Source organism: Peromyscus maniculatus, chromosome X (assembly GCF_049852395.1).
Source record: "Peromyscus maniculatus bairdii isolate BWxNUB_F1_BW_parent chromosome X, HU_Pman_BW_mat_3.1, whole genome shotgun sequence".
NCBI lineage: Eukaryota > Metazoa > Chordata > Mammalia > Rodentia > Cricetidae > Peromyscus > Peromyscus maniculatus.
Window position 1 is genome coordinate 67,058,823 of NC_134875.1, and position 20,516 is coordinate 67,079,338.

The following is a 20,516-nucleotide window of genomic DNA, read 5'->3' on the forward strand; positions in this document are numbered from 1 at the left end:
AATGTGTGAAGGATAACTTAATCTATTTAAGTCAAACTTTAAGTTGGAGAGAATTTCAATCTAGTATTTCTGTAATTCAATGACTTCAAGAGTTATGTTAACTGATTTTACTATTGTCTAAAATTAAAATCTGTCTTGTGTGTGCTATGAAAATGTATATCTGCCCTGCGCCATATAAAAGCATTCAGTGTAAGCAATAAACTCCAAAAGGATTTATGAACTAATGGACAAATCCTAATCTATCATGCCTGAACACTGATCAATATCTGGGAAAGAAGAAAGCTTTGTAATCCATTTAATTTGTTTTTCTTATAAAGTATATGCTCTGTCTTTAAAACACTACATGCACATGATATATGTTTTCACTATGTATGATTTTAGGTAATGCATTAAAATGATGGCTAAAAGTAACAATTTCATCAGCAAAACGAAGAACAATTTAAAAGAATTAAAAATAATACAAGCCAGTGTCTGGTGGATGCTTACATGCAAAAGTAGTATAGCTGAGTTCTGTCACGGTTCTTAGATCATGGTCTTATGATTTTGTGATGCTGAATACTACACTACAAATTAAAATGATGGTGCTACTACTTGCTAGGGTTTTGTGTGATACATGTATCATTTCACTGTGACATTTTAATTTATTTATTGTATTCTTTTGAATTTCCATGCCATACTCTTCATATGTACACACACAAAAAAAAAAGAAAAAAAAAGATTTGGATCATGACATTTTAATGCAATTTGGTAAGAATTATTTTATTATCAGTTAAAGGTCAACTCATGTTTATTATGAAGGGATTCCATTGCTGTCACATAAAAGACACATAACATGTTATTATTACTAGACTAAACAGTTATCACCATTTGTCAACTCACAGAAACACAGCAACCATGAATATCATCAGTCAAAATGTAACACCACATCATAGCAGATTTTTCTTATGGAAAAATAAAATTAAGTAAATGATATGAGGCTACCAGCAAAACATGTAATTAAAAAGCTCGTATATAAACTAGTTAAACAATATTTATTAGTGCCTATTTGCTTACAGAATCTCATAAAATGTATCCAGAAAAAGTAAACTTGAGATTAGTATGTTGGAAAGTTTAGTTACATAAAAAGTTATGGATATTAAGAGGGAATTTGGAAAATAAGGAAAATGGCTTGGATTGTGTGTCATTGCCTCTCCATTAGTTAACAGATATTACCAACAATAAATATTTGTTCATTATGTGATGAAGCAATATTAAATTTTAAAAGATTAAATATTTGCCCATATTAATTATTCCCATGAACAAAAAGAGTCTAGAATACTCTTAAAGATGATGAATAACATTAACTGTTATGACTAAGGAATGGCAGAATATATGGGGCAGGAAGGAGTCCATTTAATAAAAAAAATTGTAAAAATATATGGTATTCAAAGTGTAGTTTCTGTATCAATACTTTATTGGACATATTTTAATCTGTCATTTGTTATTGAAACAGTAGAATCAATACTGAACATTCTTGTAAACTGAATCATCATGACTTTGTAAATTTTGGTCAAAATTGCAGTTTGTGTAGCTCAACTCACCATACCAAACAAGCATTTGGATGAATTAGCAACTACAAAGATTTATGTAGGTATTTTGAGCTTGATGCTGAGATCACAATTTTACTGAATGAGAAGAAAGCATTCATTATTACTACCAAACAATGAATCACACAGCAAAATAATTTTTTCTATATACTTGACATTTCTTAATAAATCAAACTACAAGTACAAGGTAAAACAGTGTTTATATATGAAACTTAAACTACAGTAAAGGCATTTTGACAAGTAAAGTGCTTCAAATAACAAGTCTTGTCAAATTCATTTATAGACTCCAGTGCTGTCAAAAATTTAAAATAGCAAGAAAAATTTCCATCCCCACACAAATTTCAACTGAGTTATGACAAATGTGCAAGTGAGGACATTTACTTAACCTGTAATTGGAAACAATTAATCTTCAATATAATGATAAGCTAAGTGGATAAATTAAGAAATTAACCTAATACTTTTTTTCATATGCCATCCAAAAACTAAAATCATTAATATATATTGACACTGAAGTTCATCTTCTAGTTATCTGTGCATGAAGACACTTTAGAGCTAAGATGAAAAAGTTAATTTACTGCCTGTATCACAGTGGAGTTTTGCTCTATTTAACCTTGCTTGCATGGCACCAATACAAGTTTTGGTGGAAATTCTTTTTGTCTTTGATAATACAAATATGTTCACTCCTTTAAAGGAAAATATTGCAGAACACTCAACTACAGAAACAGGAAAAGAAATTCTGTAACCTAAGGCAAGTATGTAAGTATTCTGGAGTTTAGCTGCAGAGGATAGGTAGAAATTTTTGTTTCTTTTTTTTTTTTTAAGAGAAGAGAGTATATTTCAAATAAAAAGGAAAACAGTGTGTTGAAGATGATTATAATGCCAGAACTGTACCAGAATGGTAAGACAATTGTATGCAAAAATGAACTAAATATGTACCTTAGATGGACCTGCAAAATAGGCCAGAAACTTTATACTTGAAGCAAACTTGTGAGATTTTCATGACTGAGAAATCAGCTCTCGCTAAAGATTCTGAGTATACATACACTAAGGAGTCACATTTAATTAAAAATTAAAGCAAGTACATTTGAGTTTTTGTATGCATATTTAAAGGATTTAATTTAAACAAAACCTACTGATTGTTAGTAGCTAAATGTATGTTTGGGCATTGAACTGTTAAATACACAATGCTAAATTAAAATGTCCATTGAATTAAGTAAAGATGACATATTTTAAGTTTAAACATTTAAAGCAGAATGTGTGAATATATGTTGTCTAGTTAACTTAGCATATTACATATTACACTTTAGTATTTAAGAATCAGAAAAAATTATTGAAAACAATTTGGGCAAACATACTAACGAAAAGGTCAAGTAAGACCCACATACTTGCAAGTGTTCTGTGACTATTCTTTTCCCTCTCAGCAAAGGCTCCCAGTTAAAGAATGAGAAAAGCATGTCACAGAATGGCTTCAAAAAACTGCAGATTTTTCTGTAATGCAAATGAGACAAACTGTAATTATTGAAACTATAGTACTTAAATGCATTGTTTAACTGCTTTAGGAAAACTAAATATGGTTGATCCACAACATCTGAGAAATGAAATAGAGATTTGCATTTTTGTTCTTTATATGTACCATGTACCAAACTAATTTGCATCTTTCCTTTTATGGGATTAAGTGTCAAACTGTCAAGAAAAGAGTAATGATTTAAAATAATCAGTCTTCATAGATTTAAGACTCATTTTAATCCAGTTCACAAGAAGAGAGCATTCAGTGCCAGTGATCTTTGAAAAGTGTTCTTGGCATTATTCTTAAAAATAAAGATAAAATTTCAAAGAGAACGATGGGAAGATATTGAATATTATTATTACTCCTGAATTAGAGATCACTAGTTGTTAGCTTAGACATTAGAAAAGAATCTAATGTTGTGCAAAATTGGACTGTTTCATCAGCAATGCCTCTTTACCTGAAGAAATAGACAAACATGAAAAATGTGATTGGCTCTATAATCTCTCACTTCAAAATCCTGAAATTCCAAGAGTGAAAAATTGGTCTAGAATTTACTTTTGCTGGTTTAAATTAGATGCACTACCCCATAACTCTCAGGCATTTGAATACTTGATCCCAAGTTGGTAGCTCTTTGGAGAGGATTAGGTGTCCTCTTGTTGGAAGTATGACAGGGGCAGAATTTGTATTTGCAAAATGACTCCACCCTTTTTATTAAGGCTCTTCAAGGCAACACAATATGAGGAAAATGCTCCCACTCTTAGAATTCCCCCAAGTAAACCAAGCTACACAACTGTCTCTCTCACACACACCAAATATATATATATATATCTTCTTTATACAAGTAGACTTTGCCATGGTAGTATTACTGCAATAGAAAATTGACTAAGATATTATATAAATTATATATATATATATATATATAGAGAGAGAGAGAGAGAGAGAGAGCCTAGGTCAGTCCCCTGCAGGTTCTTATGAGCTAAGTTAGTTGATTCTTTGGGGTTTTGTATGATGTCCTTTATCCCTTTAGCTCATACAACCCTTCCTCCCTTTCTTCCTCATGATTGCCCAGGCACAGACTAATGGTTAGCCGTAGGTCTCTGTGTCTGTTTCCATCAGTTACTGGATGAAATTTATTTGATGACTTCTTGGTTACAGGGTAACTTAATTCACCATGCTTTGTTTATATCCATGGAAGGGCTGCCCTTTTCTGAACAGAACCTGAGGAGGAGTGGATGGGAGGCTCAGAAGTAAGAGGGGAGATGGGATGGGAGAAGAGGAGGGAGAGAAAACTGGTTGGGATGCAAAATAAATGAATAAATTTAATTAATAATAATAGTAATTAAAAGACTCCTGCCATCCCTATTGTGGTCTCAGTTTCTGGCTTGTGGTTTGAGAATTCAGCTGCAGGTCAGGCTTCTTGCTGCCTGCTACCACTGTTTTGTCAACATGAACTCTAGCTCTCTGGAGCCATAAGACCAATCTGAACTCTTCTTTATACAAGTAGACTTTGCCATGGTAGTATTACTGCAATAGAAAATTGACTAAGATATTATATAATTTTTTTCATTGAGAAATTGGTTAATGAATTTATTTAGCATAAATGTTCAAAATTCTACTAACTAGCCCTCTTCCTACCCACCAAACCCCTATCAAGTAGTTGATTTTTGGCTCAGCTTTCCTTCACAGAACTGTGCTTTAGCTCTAAATGTTTAGCTTTGTGATAAATGAAGTAAATATAATCTTTATCCAAATGATTTAATCTCTCAGAGAAGTGTTAAGAAACTGTTATCTATGGCCTAAAAGAGTAAAAGTTATTTACCAAGAGGAACTGTCTTGAAAACAAAACAAAAACAGCAACATAACCGAAATTAAAAAGCAAGATATTTTGATGAACATTTCAAATTTGGGAAGTCTTGCTACTCTTCTCTGTGGTTTCCTAGAATTTGGGATTTAGTCAGGTGAATCATTAACTACATTCCTCTATCTGACTCATCAGAGAGCTACTGGGCAGAATATACTCGAACTGACTTTGCAATTTTTCAATATAATATTTTAAAATATTTTTATTAATATTTGAGCATTTGACATAGTGTATTTTGTTTATAATACATCTCCATTCTTCCTCCTAATTACTCCTCGATCAACTCTCTACATCATCTCCAATATTCATGTCCTTTTTTTAAAAGAAACACATGGAGTCAAATTTGTGCTATCTGTATATACATCCATATTTCCTGAGCCTTGTATGAGAAAAATGTGTTATAGACACATAATTTATGGCTGAGAATTCCACAGATACTTAATCTCTACACTTGGACCAATTGTGAATTTCTGCATTAACAGCCATTCACTACATAGACAGAGTTATCTAATGATATCTGAGAGCTATACTAACATATGGGTACAGAAATACAAGTTTAGAGGCATGTAGATATCTTGTCCACTTAAAAAGAATACAATAGTAGGCTCATGAACTTGCCATCCATAAGGTTAGGTCAGATTTGGAGTCACAAACATACATTTCCTCCTGTGGAATGGGCCTGAAATCTAATCAGACAGCAATTGGTCATCCCTACAACATTTGTGCTATTATTGTATCCCTTGAGATATCTTACCAAATTTGCAAGATATAATTTTAGCTTGCAGAATACATAGCAGAGTAGGGTTACTGTTAATGTTTCTTCCGTAGAAGACAAAAATGGCAACCTTTAATATTCTGAATGTTAACCCAAAAGAAAGAAGCTACCCATTCAGTATCACTTTTATTTCTACATGTCCTGTGATCAAAGTAAATGGTGTCTTCAGCAATGTGGTCTTGGTATCAAGTCCTGCCACTCAACCAAGAGCAATCACAATAGCCAATATTATTCTGGGGGTCTCAGGTACATCCTTAACCCACAATTGAAGAAGAGGCATCCCACACCTGGTACTGGGTATTTATTTGGATATAATTAACACTATTAGTCATTTTTGAAAAATCAGTCTCCATTCACAAACACAGATACACACATACACACACAAACACACACACACACACACACACACACACACACAAACACATGTGAGTTTATTTTAAGTGGTGCTATTCTATATAGAAGATAATGGTCCTTCCTGAAATCATAAGTTAATTTTGTAAATATTTTAAGAAATATCGAATACACCATTTTTTATTATGAATTTTTGTTGCTTAAATATAATGTTAGAAAATCATGATCAAAATAAGATTATGATACTTCTGATAGCATTTTGAGATTTATACACTCAAAATATAGCAAAAAGAGAATCCAGACAGGCTTTAATGTAGTCAGTGATTAGGATTATTTCTACCAGGCTTTCTCTTAGAAATATAAGAATGTAGCCATTTTCTAGATAATCATTTCCACTCCAAGAATCTCAAATTTTACAGAAATGTGACAGCCCCCCAGCTACAGTCATAGTCATCACTTTATTTTAGACACCAATGAATCTATATCAATTTAACTGATAACATTATTGTTATTCTATAGACATATACTTGACATATGGACAGATTTTGGAAAAAAAGTCTTCTAAAGCAAACATATCAGACATATTTTGGTGGTCTCATATATTATCTAATAAAATGATGTAGAAATTATACTTATAAAAATAATGTGAATATATACACATTATTTATAATTAACATATAACTCCTTCATTAATTAAGTCACTAGTTTTATCATGAACATTATATACATAAATATGGGAAAGTTAACAGATATATAATACATAATTGACACTTTTATATAAAGAATTTATACTATAATGATTTCTACTAAAAACTTTAATTTACAAAAATCTTTTAATTTTTATCATAAACTTCAATTCATGCTTTTCAATTGTAGGAAATGTAGACATTTCCTAAAATCAAAAGAACAAACAACTAAACCCTGTTGTGTAGCATTTTCATTCCAAATTGAAACATTTAATCCTGAAGGGAAGCTCCTTTAAGACAGAAGGCAAACAACTCAAAATAGCTGATCAGATTCACTAGGTCCAACCCTCCCAAGACTTATTGATAGACTGCTTATAGTCACTCTTAGAAAAACCAAGCTGTGAAGTCTCTGAGATCAGAAGAGCCCTGAGACCAAAGGAGAAGTTGTTCAAGCTGCCTGGAAAAGGTTTAGACTAACAGAGTCAATGGGAAAGGACATTCTCTAGCCTGTAGAGCTGTCTAGAGACTGAGAAATATGCTACAGGTCCCCAGCTTTGGTAAGCTGTCACCTCTGTTGGGGTGGGCTTTTGTGATGCAAAGGTCTTTGAGTAATTTCCGCTCCTGTGAGTAACCACTTATTCTTATTTCTGTAAGTAAACCCAATAAAATCCATTGGCTGGTTCACGAAATTGGACTTTGGTAATGTCATGGGCTCTCTATATGTAAATATACATGTGCAGTGAATGCTCAAGAAAAGATTTGTTGCACAAATACCATTAGTCAATTCCTTTTCTTCTTAAAGTCTTCTTCCATGCCTTTGACCACTTATTGTACTGTCTTCATTTAAAGTTACCTAGAGTAATGTAATCCTATAAACTGAATTTTTGAAAGGAGAACAGATAATAAAATATACAATGTATAAATGTTTCTGTTTCTCTGATTTTTCAGTGTTCACCCCAATACCTGGGTCCCAGTTTGTTTTGTTTTTGTTTTATATTCTAATTTAATTTTACATATAGGCCATAGATTCCCCTGTCCTACCTCCCTCCCCCCCCCCCCCGCCTCCCTTCAAACCACCCCCCATTCCCATCTCCTCCAGGGCAATGACTCCTCTGGACATTCAGTTCAGCCTGGTAGATTCAGTTGTGGCAGGTGCAGTCCCCTCCTCCCTTCACCCAGGCTGAGCAAAGTGTCCCTGCATAGACCCCAGGCTCCAAACAGCCAGCTCATGCACTAAAGACAGGTCCTGGTTCCATTGCCTGGGGGCCTCCCAAACAGTTCAAGATAATTAACTGTCTCACTTACTCAGAGGGCCTGATCCAGCTGAGGGCTCCTCAGCTATTGGTTCATAGTTCATGTGTTTCCACTAGTTTGGCTATTTGTCCCTGTGCTTTTTCCAATCATGGTCTCAACAACTCTCACTTATACAGTCCCTCCTCTTTCTCACTGATTAGACTCCTAGAGCTCCACCTGGGGCCTGGCTGTGGATCTCTGCATCCACTTCCATCAGTCATTGGATGAGAGTTCTACCATGACAGTTAGGGTGTTTGGCCATCCAATCAACAAAGTAGGTCAGTTCTGGTTTTCTCTCGACCATTGCCAGTAGTCTATTGCAGAGGTATCTTTGTGGATTTCTGGAGACCTCTCTAGCACTTTGCTTCTTCCTATTCCCACGGGGTCTTCATTTATCATGGTCTCTCTTTCTTTGTTCTCCCTCTCTGTTCTTGATCCAGCTGGGATCTTACACTCCCCTAAGCTCTCTTTTCCTCGACCCTTGCCCTTCATTACCCCCCCCTCACGTCCAGTTTGCTCATGTAGATCTCATCCATTTCTCTGTCGTTGGGTGGTCCCTGTGTCTTTCTTAGGGTTCTCTTTACTAGGTAGCCTCCCTGGAGTTGTGAGTAGCAGTATAGTCATACTTTGTTTTACATCTAGTTTTTATTAATAAGACCTTTTAAGATTCATGCTACATTTCTAAGAGAGTTGTCTTCATCAAAGTCACAAAGGTAAGGTCTTAGAAAATGAAGATGGATTACTCCAATGACTTATCCAGTAGTTTCAAGAAAATTTCCAGTTCCTCTGAAGCAGTATGACATCTTAAGAAAATGCATGTTGGGTTAGATAGAAGGCTTACTTTTAAGAGCACTAGCTGTTCTTGCAAAGGACCAAGATTCAATTCCAAACATCCACTTGATAGCATACAACCATCTCTAACTCCAGTTCCGGGGCTTCCAATGCCCCCTTCTGACTTCCATACATACTCTTAGGCACACACACACACACACACACACACACACACACACACACACACACACACACACACACAAATTGAATATGTATTTCTTAAAAAATAAAATGCAAAACTTTCTTTTGAACATAGAGAGAGCCAAGAGAAATGTATTAAAAAGTTAAAGATTAATTTGGATGGATTGCAAAGTTTCTGCCCAAAGCAAAATGCTGTTTTGAACTTGTCTTCAAGAGTAACAAATTCATCAGGTAGGAAGTCAATAATCTAGAATCACTTAATTAGAACTTTTATGTTAGTCATCAAAGTCACCTAGTGTGGGCACATGCACGTGTTTGTATGTGTGTGTGTGTGTGTGTGTGTGTGTGTGTGTGTGTAAATGTCTATGCTATTAGAGAAACAAGAATATTATAAAAGGGAAAAGTTGTGAATTAACACTAAGAAAGCTCAAAGGTTTAACAAAACCTAAGATTTGCCAGATGGTTTGCTACCAGATTGTAAAATTTGAAACTAATCTTCACTTAAGAGTTTTAATGGTTGTATCCCTCTTTGAAAGCCTCTGCTCTTATGCTAGGATGATTCTGCAAAATTATAGATCAGGGTTTCAAGAACAGCTTCTGCGAACAGTCTCCTTAAGTCACAGCTAAACTGAGCAAGAAGATTACATGTTATTACGATGTAGCACAGCAGGATTTTTCCCCAGCAAACATAATGATGTGAAAAAGGATAAAGTTATCACTCTCTTCAAAGAGGTCGTCCATACAAGCACTGAAGAACAATGCATTTCACAAAGATTATCCAGAGATGCTGAAAGGTTCACATTGAAAAGGCTCTTTCTTATTGTTTCTATAAAGGACTCTGATCCTGAAAAGCCTCCAGAACTACACAATGATCATGCATCTCAGTAAGGACACATGGAGAAGTAAGGAAAAATGGTTCTTGTATAATGAATATCATAATGAACAAGATTCATATGACAAGGCACAAAAGGCACTTCTCAACCATGAATATTTGATAAAGGAATATTAAAGTCATATAACATCTATGGTTTTATCCTTTCAATATGTACATACTAGGTATAAAGAAGCCTCATTTGATTTCTTGTCAGAAGGAAAACTCTCATGGGAAGTTGCTGTTTTGAACGTTATCTGCTTTATTCAAAGATGTTATTTGGATTTAATTTTTTAATTTTTTTATTGTTTGAGAATTTCATACATGCATTTAACATTTTTCTATCAAATCTACTCCCATTCCCTTCCCTCAAAATTTCTCCTTGCTCCACCAACCACATTCACTCCCAATTTAATGCGTTCTTTAAAAAAATAAAAATTAAAACACTCTGTGTCAACTTAGTTAACCCTGTATTTGGATGTATGTAGGACTATCTACTAGGGCATGATAAATGTCTCAGGGACTACATAGCTGAAGAGAACTGACCTAGATTGAATTACTGACAATGTAGGTTGTACCACATGAAGTCCTCATTGTTACTATGACAACTTAATTTTGTAAGTACATGAACACAGATAAATTTAATACACTCCTTCGCTATTTAAAACACTGATTAATATTGCTTGCTAATGCCATGGAGGCTCTAGTGCAAGAAAAGCCATCCATGTTCTTATCTGGCTGTGAATTCTATAAACAATATCAACCCTTCAGGCAAGATTCATCCACTGGTGGCACAACTATTATGGTGGCACCTAATCATGCTTTGATAGGGTTTGAGGACTGCTCTACAGGAGAGAAATGGTGTTTGGTAATATAAAGCAATCAGATACCCATAGTTAAATAGATAGTTGGTCCTAGGGGGACTTATAATATAAAGTTGTTTAATTAAAGCAATATGACTCTAAACTGCCCATTTAAATACCTATGATTATACTCAGAAAAATTGTGCAAACAACCTCATCAACAGAAGTATCCTTTTTTTTTTTCAGTGAACTATAGTGGATACAGAAACTCATGGCTGTTCAGAATATTGAGAATCAGTGTCAGTTGAGTACTTAGTCATAAAGAGTAAATTTGTACTATTGCTTCTAAGGCCCCTGAAATGCTGCAAAACAAGGGACAGAAATAAAGTAAGAACCAAAAGATAAGGAGAGGGGCTACAAACTATTTTACTTGAGGAATGACGTGTTCAGTGGGATGGTGATCAGATAGCAGTTATGCCTGTCTACACTGGATGGGCATAAGCCTGATCTTAATCATTCAAGCACATATAGAGTAAGGGCCTATGGATAACCCTTTACTCTGAGTAGTTCACCTTAGTCTGAACCAATGACTACATACAAATTCTATGGGAAAGGAAGTCATTGCCTTCATTTGTGTACCAAAGATGAAGCCTTGTGATTCTAGTGGATAGTTCTAAATCAATGGTCATATAGACAGCTGGGATTAAACACAGTGGCTCAAAAATCAAACAAAAATAGTAAGTGTAAAGAACATGGAACCTTGACAGGAGGAGGAGGAGGAGGAGGGAAATATAGTATGGTGGGAGAAATATTAACTAGAATTGATTATGTTAGTGTACAAAACTTTAAAATAAGAAAATTTAATGTCTTACATATAAAATTTGATTGCTAAACATAAATTACTATGATTCATTAGTGCATATCATTGCATTGGTAATGAACTAACTTAAGATGATTTGTACTGATGTTATGTATATCTTTTGGTAAATATAATTTATTTAGATAAAAATTTGAAGAATATGCATTTTGAGTATATAAAAGACTTTCATATGACAGTGACATTTCTAGTTCTCAAGAGATTTTCTTAGAATATCCAACAAACCAATCACAGATTTCCCTGTGATTGGTATGTAAAATGAGTACAAAAAGAGTTCATAAAAAAAGAATTCCAGTAAATCTTGTGTCGAGGAAGCATTTTAACATGAATTGTCCCAGTATCTACTTTATTAGCTAAAATTCTGGACAGAGCAACTAAATCTAAATGAATAAACATGAAAAGGCTCACAAATATAATTAGTAGAAAGAAAAAGTTAATTGTCAAAATGTGAATAAACTCAACTCCCATCATATGCAATTGTGTAAAGTAGCAATGGAAAGGGCAAATAATTCAATATCAATAACAATATAATAGTTTTTATATTTGCTTAATTATAGTAAAGTTACCTTGATCCAGATAAAGAATACCAAACAAATGTAAATACAGAATTAATTTTACAAGGGTATGAAAATTAGTACTAGCTGTTTTTGCATTGGTTTTTAATAAATAATAATTTAATATTATATTATCTTTGTAGTAGATTTTCCACAATTGAAAATTTAGACTGAATCTCTTTCATTGAATTTGTAGCAAATTAATTAATGAGATTCATTTAAAAATAAATGCACACCGCCATACACTATAGGAAGAGAATATTGAAATGGTTGAGGAAGATGGATTTGTTGAAGGTTATTTTTGTCAAGGGAGAATTCAGTTGCCATACAGCATTGTCTGGTCCAGGAATTACAGAAATAAAAGAAATTAATAACAAAATTTTCTATCTATTATTTCTTACTGCTTTACTAACCCTAATTTTGACAGAAGTATATAATAGGATAAATATAGTTTTCTAGAGGACATGAGAAATAAATTTTCTTTTAGTTCAGGACCTCCATGTGATTATAAGGTTTAAGTATTAGAACAGTTTGAATTTTTATTTGTAATTTAGTTTTTAAAATCATTTAAGAATGCAGATAAAAACATAATGCCTTATGAACCATGGCTTTGGAATCATACAACACTGAATCCAAGTGCCATTTGTAGATAATAACTTGGTCTACCATGCACTAGTTAACTGATTTAAATTTCACTATAATCACCTTCATGAAAAATTATATGTAGTGACTTCTTTGTTGTGGTGTGTGGTTTGAATGAGAATGGCCTTTATAGTCACATATATATGAATACTTGCTCTCTACTTTGTGGAACGTTTTGGGAAAGAATAGGAGGTATGAACTTTTTGGAGGTGATTTGATTCCTAATGTTCTATCTCTCTCTACTTTGTGCCATTTTATGCTGACAATTTCTCATTTGGCTTTTGATTTTACAGGGGGTTATGACTAACAAATTCTCTTGACTCTCAGAAGAGACAATGAACTTTGGACTTTTAAACAGTGTTGAAACTAAAAGACTGCAAGGACTTTTGAAGTAACCAAATGCATTTTGCATTATGACATGACTACAAACAATTGAGTGCCCTGGAGAGGAATGTCATAGTTTGAAAGAGAATTGTCCCCAAATTTTCATATATTGCATACTTTGTTCCCATTTGTCATAACTCTAGGAAAAAGAATTGAGTTGCAATCTTGTAGGAGTGTTATCACTGCTCGAAGTCTTTGAAAATTCAAAGGACTTCTATAGTTCACAGTTCTCTTTTTCTCTGTCTCATGGATGCTGTGGGATGGTCTGTATGTCAAATTATTTATGTCAATAAATAAAACACTGTTTGACCAGTGGCTAGGCAGGAAGTATAGGTGGGACTAACAGAGAGGAAAAAAGAAAGAACAGGAAGGCAGAAGGAGTCACTGGCAGCCGCCACCATGACAAGCAGTATGTGAAGATGCCGGTAAGCCACGAGCCACGTGGCAAGGTATAGCTTTATGGAAATGGATTAATTTAAGATCTAAGAACTAGATAGCTAGAAGCCTGAGCCATTAGGCCAAACAGTTTAAATAATATAAGCGTCTGTGTGTTTATTTTATAAGTGGGCTGTTGGACTGCTGGGGCTTGGTGGGACCTGGAGAGAAGCTCCCCAGCTACACATGGATATGGATCAAGATGAGGTCTCAGTTTTTCCTACATTTGGTCATCATAGACTCTGATCCTCTGAAACTGTAAGCCAAATTAAAAGCTTAATTTTATAAGTTACCTTGATCATGGTGTTTTATTACAACAGTAGAAAAATAACTAAAACTCTTGGACTGAATTTTATTGAATTGTGCATGCTGAAATAAAGACTGTGACATGAGGAATAGGTACTTAAAAAACATTATAAACATTGGCTGAGCAGATACTATGCTCCAGATGTACGTGTAGAATACATAATAAATATAATAGCTATCTAAATGTGGGTCATATGATGGTTAATGTATTTACATTCAATATCATTAAATCTATGGGATCTGATAACCTCCTCTGGCACAAGACACACTCATGATGCAAACACATACATCCAGGCAAAACATTGACACATGTATTTCTATTTTACCTTTTAAAAAAGAGAATGACTAGAGGTTTTAGAATTTTAATTGTATTACAATTAAAATGGACTTATATTTATGGCTTTACATTAAGAAATCTGTCTACATTAATATATATATATATATATATATATATATATATATATATATATATATATGATATACATCCTATACGTCTTTGAGAAAATCAACAAGATAAACAAATCCTTAGCCCAAAGAACTAAAAGGCAGAGAAAGAATATCCAAAGTAATAAAATCATAAATGAAAAGAAAGACATAACAGTAAATACTAAGGAAATCTAAAGAATCATTTGGTTGTACTTAAAACCCCATACTTCACAAAATTGGAGAATCTAGTAGAAATGGATGATTTCTTGAGAGATAACAATTTTCAAAGTGAAATCAAGATCTGGTAGACAATTTATAGACATATAATCCCAAAGGAAGTAGAAGCATCATTAAATGTCTGCAGTTTGCCAACTACAAAAAGCTCAAGGCCAGATGGTTTTATTTTTATTTTTTTTTTTGGTTTTATTATTATTATTATTATTATTATTATTATTTTATAACACCATTCAGTTCAACATAATAGCCACAGAATCCCCTGTTCTCCCCCTCTCGCCCACCCCTCCCCCCAGCCCACCCCCCATTCCCACCTCCTCCTGCCTGGCCAGATGGTTTTAATACAATATTCTACCAGACTTTCAAAGAAGACCAAATATCAGTACTCCTCAAATTATTTGGCAAAATAGAGATAACACTTTGCCAAATTCATTGTATGCAGCCACAGTCACCCTGATGCCCAACCCACACAAAGACTCAAAAAACAAAGAGAATTACAGACCAATTTCTCACATGAACATTGGTTCAAAAATAAAATATTCACAAACTGAATCCAAGTGCACATCAAAAAGATCATCCATCATGATTAAGTGGGCTTCATCATAGAGTAGCAAGGACAGTTCAACATAAGAAAAACAGTTAATATAATCTATCACATAAACAATCTGAAAGAAAAAACACATTATTATAAATAATAAGTGGATACTGCAAACTAGTATTGAATTTGACAACTATAGCTTCAGGTTCTGATTACAGAGTATAAAGTATTTTTCCATTGAGTTCTCAAAATATCTCTTTGATTCCTAGATAGTAGTATCTCTGATTATTTTTTTGAATAACTGAGCAAGATGGTATGATGCAAACAAGGAATTAGATTTTAATACTATATATTCAATTATGTAAATTATAAAAATAATAAATACTTTCTTGGTGATAAACTCTACTTTTTAAAATTAAGCCTTTAAAATGTTTCTATTTTATGATTTTAATTCTCTGTATCTCTCCAGTATGCAGCTAGAAGTTTCAACACACAGTCCCTATAAATGTGCTTTATTTGCTAATAATAACATGTTTCTACATGTTATTTGGGAGGTTCAGATCAGTTAAAAGTCTTAAATGTCTGTCACCTATACTAATAGTCATATAAAATAACATGAAATAAAAGCAAAATGTTTATTGATTAGGACACTAATTTTAGCAAAGAATTAACAGCATATGAATTAATACACATTCTGGTGAAAGCTGATACAAATATTGTTATTTATCCAATGTAGTTAGCTTCATTTATAATGGTAATTAATAATTAATGACTCTACCCACATTTTATGAAATGTTTAATCTCTGGATTAGTTTAGAAACTAAAAAAAAATTCCTAACATTCATGTTTAAACATAAATAATTTTTTTCTATGTAAAATTTATTGTTGTAATTCATTACTTAAATTGCTTTATGAAACATGCAAATTGGGAAATATCTGCGTATACTAAAAAAGTTTCTTTGCAACTCTAAATAAAAATAAAAGTCAACAATAGGTAAAATATTTGAATTATCTACAAAATACAGAAAGTTTGTAACATAGGCCATGTGAACACAGGCTGTGAGACATCATAAGCTAGGATGAGTGTTAAACAATTTAAGTGATCAATTTAAAAATTATAGATTAGAAATTTCAACATATGCATTTTCCCAATTGCTAAAATTCATTGATCTTTTCCAATTTCAAGATTTTAAAGTTATTTAGATAATTAAGACTACTTTAAATAACATGAATAATACTCCAAGAAAATGATAAAATGATACAATAAAATTCAAGTTTTAATCCTTGACACCTCTGCCTCTGTATAATAATGTTGTTGCTCTATTATGGAAGTAAAAGCAATGAAAAAAACAATAAGTATAACTTGAACAATTGTAGCCAACCCAGTTTAGTCAATATTATTCACTCTTATTATATATAATATGATATGATATGATATGATATGATATGATATAATATAAAATTAATTATATTAATTATGATATTAAGCATTATATTAAACATTTTCATTCTACCTAGTGTTCCTACTTTTCATAAAACATATTTCAAAATGTTTCTATTAAAAGACTATGCTTCTGAACTTGAGAACTGCTCTTTTAAATAAATGATGAAGAAATGAAAGAGAGCTCCTCAAATCACTCATTCATCCAAGGCTTATACACTTTTCAAAAACAAATGCAGTCTCCATGACAGGAAAGTTATGGATCAAAAGCAAGTGATATTGGTAGTGACAGATAGCTAAACCAAAACAAATCACCTAATTACTGTCAAATATATTAACAAGAATCTGTATTTTGTGTGTATGCACAATAATATGAATAATTAATAATTTATCAAATGTCTTGCATATAACATGTAAATAACTAATATAGAAATTATATGTGTGCACAGATGTTTTTATGTATGTCAACACTTATTGGAGATGCATATACAAGAAAAACCAAAAATGAGAATTCAGTGATTGTCATAGAATACAATCCTTACATACAATTAAAAATCACTTACCAAAATCGGATCTTCAAAACTATTTTTGATTTTTTAGAATATTTTTAATATTTATAAACTCAACTAACAAAATGAGCATTAATATTTCACATATTTATTAGTTATGCACATGAAAAAACTTACAAATTTTACAAGGGCAGACAGACAATGGAAATATTATATTGCTAAATCAAGACAAACATAAAAATGGCTCCATGATTCAGCTGACTTGTCATTTTTTACTACCTACTGAGAAAAAGGACTGCTCAGGGTGAAGACATTATTGAAAATTTTATTTTTGCTTCTGGTTTGAAAGAATTTTTTGTGATAGAGTCAAAATGGGCTACTCTGCTGAGGTCTTAACCTCTGTCCTGTAATTACACATTTCTTTTACAAGAACATCTACAAAGAAAATTAAGCACAAGTCACCATGCTTCAGATTATATTTTCATTAAGAATCACTGCTTTGAATTTTGAAACTTGAAATACCTCCTATTTATAGTCATTGTATTACTACCAATGTGTAAGGAAGTGTAGGAACCTACTACAAACATTGGTAGTATAGAGCTGTGGGAATATTATAGACCATAGCCGAAGCTAAGGTTCTATGCAATGATATTCTAATATAATAATTCACAACATTTTTTATTTCTTCTTTGCAAAATGAAGTAGTCTTTTCTTTTTCATAAAATGAAGTAATATTTTGAGAAAGAGAAATGTTTTGTTTGTATCTGTGCCAAGATAACTTTGTAAAAAAGAAGTATTTGAATATTTTAAATAATGGAATTAACTTAGAGGCACTTTGACTTATAGAACTGCATATGATTTTATGTACAAAGATATAAAGGTTAATATTTAAAATGGATATACTTTCTGTATTTTGAATTGCATCTCATTCTGGAAAGAATATTTCCCCACTACATTGCACACTGAATGAATATATACACTGGCAGATGTTATAGAAAGAGAATAAAGTTAAACTTGGAAGATTAATGAAGATTTACTTTTCAAACAACTCAGCACATTGCCTGAAAATATCTACAAGCTTGTGATTTATCTAATCCATTAAGTCCTACAGCATTTTCAGTGAGGATCTTAAAATCCTAGTCAAATCCATTACAATGAACAATAAGCATCAAGTGAAAAGTATCTCCAAAACCACTCATTTTTGTTAAGACTCAATCTGAGGAGTCACTTACTTAGATGAATCCTAAATTTCTAGAAAGCTAAGTAATATGCAATAAAGAAGCATATGTCAATGTCCTTGCTCATTTTGTTTCATTCTTCTAAGCTTACTATGCACCTGTTTTATTCTGTGAAATGATGAGAAAAATAAATAAAAAGGCAATCTTGTTTCATTCTCTTATTTTTCCTTATTTGTCTTCTCTGTTATTACTTTGACTTTTAAATGGAGAATTTGTGATATTTTTCAAAATGACAGAACCATTCATGACCATTTAGAATTATAGAGTGGAAAGTTAATATATTGGAGATGCTGTCATATCACACAGTTGTACTTCCTCATCTAGGGAATGAAGCCACAACTATGTGGATATGGGTACGTTTCCAGATGAGAACACCTTCATCAGTCAGCCATAATCAAAACATTTCTTGGAATTTTGAGCTAAAAGTACCTAGCACTCGAATGCTATATACCTTAGGCTATTTAGTCACTCCGTGAAAATTATAGCTTACACTATTTTGCAAAATCAGAATTTTTCTGTAAGTTGAACTTTATAGTATATTGTGGCAATTTTTCAGGAAAATGTACAGATGCACAGTATCTACCTTTCTTCTCCTTGAATGATTAACTGACATTTTCAATGTTTTGTATGTTTTATATGCTTTTATGCTGGAGCTAAATTTCTTTGAATTATTCTGCGGTGGCAAACCACATTTAATAGCTACTGGAAAACCATCATCCTTCAAAACTGAAGTACATAGATCTATAAAGTTATAATTGTGTATACTTTGTAAAACAATAAGTTTATTCTCTGGACCTTAACCTTTAGCTTGCATGTTTTAGCTGCCTATATTAAAGTAGATTCAAAATGCATTGTAAGTGTCATATATTTGAAGGATGTGCTAAACCTGCCATTCTAAGACAATGAGCTAACCTTATCTTACAATGATTCTCTTGCTGTAAGCTTGTGATTATCTCAGTTCTATGTCTCCAAATTCTTATCTCCTTTCTTTTTCTTTCCTTTTGATTCTCAAAACGTTCTGATTCCCAATTACATGCAGATTCTCACTTACATGCATGTACCAATGATGTATGTGATTTACTGAAAGTTACATTTAACACAGTTCTTCAACACACAGTTCTCTGTTTTCCATAAACCTCATTATTAGTTTCATGAACATGGAATGGTAATGTCACCTTGATAATTTCCTTTCCATAAATGTGGAATCAAAATTAAGACTATAGTAAAGTCATCTAATTATATTATCCTCCAAATCTTCTAGTAACAGTTTTCAATTTCCACAAATTTTTCTTTCTTGGAAATCTTGAAGATAATGGCATGACTTAATGTAGTATTCACTCACTATAATCACTTTTTTCTGTAGTCTTTTGGTCTTAAGACCACCTTTGACAATAAAACAAGATGAGTTTCTTTTTCAATCTGTTACCTATGCAATGTATGGTTACCATTTTATTAATATGATCTTTCCCATGATAATTCTGTTTTGATTATATTGTCAGTTTGTAAAAACATTTTGTTTAGATGAATTTTTCCTGACTTCTCTTTCCCATTGATTCTTAAAGGCTAAGATAAAAAATGTCTTTACAAGGCATAGATTTTAAATCTACCCATCAGTCATGGGCCAAGAAAAAAAAACGTCCATTGTGTCAATAAGAAAAAAAAAGCAGATATCCATATTCCAATTTCTTTTTGTTTTGTTTTGTTTTTGTTTTTCAAGACAGGGTTTCTCTGCGTGGCTTTGTGCCTTTCCTGGAGCTCACTTTGTAGCCCAGGCTGGCCTCAAACTCACAGAGATCCACCTGGCTCTGCCTCCCGAGTGCTGAGATTAAAGGTGTGTACCACCACCGCCTGGCTCATATTTCATTTTCTGCATGAGTATTTGACATCTAACAAAATAAATGCTATAAGGAACATATAAAGAAATGAGTTCAGCAAAATTAGCAACTGAAGTAGAAGATGGGGTAACAATACAAGAGGAGAGAAAAGGGAAAGAAGAGAAAATAAAGAATGAGAAAGAGATCCTATAGTCATTTTTATTCTAGAATATCACACAGCATGAACTAGTCTGTGGTGGAGAAGGCCTTTAGGGCTCTTATCAAGATATATCTGCTTGCAATAAGTGGTAAACTTTTAGAATGTGAGAACTAATCACAATATAATTGAAGGCAAAATTATTACCTAATAATAGTTTCAGACACTTAAATGAAAGACTAATATTTTATTTAGC

At 32.7% G+C, this 20,516-nt stretch overlaps 1 protein-coding gene across 2 annotated transcripts in view; it reads right to left on the minus strand.

The window, feature by feature from the left end:
• The window catches only part of Pcdh11x (protocadherin 11 X-linked), a 610,657-nt gene that overhangs the window by 335,662 nt on the left and 254,479 nt on the right, over positions 1–20,516 (minus strand). The window lies entirely within an intron of this gene.